Here is a 2,000-nt window from a genome sequence, read left to right as displayed (position 1 = left end):
ATGAAAAGCAAAAGGCAGGGACTCCTGTAACTCAATAAGGAATGAATATTAGTAAAAACAGCAGCTGCTGCTGCAAATAAAAAAAAAAAAATAGTGCAGGAGAAAGAAAATAGGTGTAGATTGATAATATTTAATTCCATTGTATAATAGAAGATTCCATACCATAGACTACTTTGGTATTGGGATTTGTTTTAGGGGTACATAAATGAGAAGAAAGTTTTATCAAGGAAAATTTCCTCCTCTTACCACATTCCCCTAAGTCTTGGTTAGCAGCCTTTTTCATATGCAAGTCAAAGTCTTTTATCTTTGTACTTATCATATTTTATTATAGATGTTCTGCTTATATCTCCCACAAGAATATAAATTCCTTGGGTACCAGAACATAATATTTGTTTATTTTGAAAGTGCACATTCAATCCTCTTCACATTTCCTTGCACGTATCAGCAAACAATAAATGTTTTATAATGAATAAATGACAAATATTTTAGAATGACAGCAGCTAGGGCTGCTATCATTTAACATTTTTCTCACACAACTTCAGTATTCTAAAGAAAGGGTTAAATAATAGCAGGTAGTCTGGTTTTCATTCCAGTTATTAAAGTTTATTAAAGTGATTATAGAGGAAGAATTTGAAGAAGCATACGGGGTCTAGATAATTCAGAACAGAGTTTCTGCTAAAAAAAAAAAAATAAGAAAACCAAGCAATGTTTAAAAAATTATTTGAACGTGTTGGAGAAATAGCAAGAAATAATAAGATGTAATCTCAAAATGGTATCTGAAATGTTTGGTAGGCAAAATTTGATTGCCTTAGAAAACGAGCAGACTAATATTTAAAGCTGGAGACTATGGTTAGGCAGCAAAGCAATACAAACCATATGTTGGACCAAAAGAGCTGAAACTTAAGAGTAAAACTGAACTGAAGAAAATGGCTATTTCAGGGACAAATCTCAATTTGAAATAATTTTAAGTCATGAATTAGAATTAAGTCAATTTTGGCTTTCTTTGGGCTGAAACTGCCATCTTCTAGTCATTCACCAAAATGATGAACACAAAGGGAAGGAGGAGAGGCATGAAGAGTGAGTGCCCAAAGCTTAATGTCAAAACCAAACACAAATTATCTATGAAAGAGATAATACCATATTTCTTCTCACTCCATTTTGTATTTTATAGATGCATATATATAACACACAGCATTTAATTAAAAGTATACAGAAAGACAATGAGACAAGGTGCTATCAGTGAAAATAAAGTAAGAAATAGAAAAAAAGTAAAACTGTTAGATGCTCATATCATGAACTTATCAAAACAAAGATTAAGATAATTATTTTACATACGTTTAAGATTGAGAAAGTTAGTCACAGACTTAAAAGAAAAAATAAACCACATGAAATTCTACATATTATATACAATAATGTAAAAAAAGCATGCAATAGATATTTTAATACAACTAAATGTAGTTGAATACAAAATTTGTGAACGACGAGTTGGAAAAAAAATTTCAGGTGAAGCATAGAAAAAATAGAAGGAAGAGTAAGATATACAAAAGGTAAGCGTGAAGGTGTCAAATATGTAAATGGAAGCCCACAAAAGAGTAGAAAGAGAAGGGGGAAGAGGAAATATTTGAAAATGTGTGGCTGAGAAAATGTGTGGCTGAGAAATGTCCCAATATAACAAAGTCATAAATGTAAAAAAGAGTAGTACCGGCCGGGCGCCGTGACTCACACCTGTAATCCCAACACTTTGGGAGGCCAAGGTGGGCAGATCACGAAGTCAAGAGATCGAGAGTATCCTGGCCGTCTCTACTAGAAATACAAAAATCAGCTGGGCGTGGTGGCGCCAGCTACTAGGGGGGCTAGTCCCAGTTACTCTGGAGGCTGAGGCAGAAGGATCACTTGAACCCAGGAGGCGGAGATTGCAGTGAGCAGAGATTGTGCCTCTGCACTCCAGCCTAGTGACAGAGCAAAGACTTCATCTAAAAAAGAAAAAAAAAAAAAATTAA

This window comes from Rhinopithecus bieti, unplaced genomic scaffold, assembly GCF_001698545.2.
Source record: "Rhinopithecus bieti isolate Rb0 unplaced genomic scaffold, ASM169854v2 scaffold_20982, whole genome shotgun sequence".
Classification (NCBI taxonomy): domain Eukaryota; kingdom Metazoa; phylum Chordata; class Mammalia; order Primates; family Cercopithecidae; genus Rhinopithecus; species Rhinopithecus bieti.
This window is presented reverse-complemented; position numbering follows the sequence as displayed.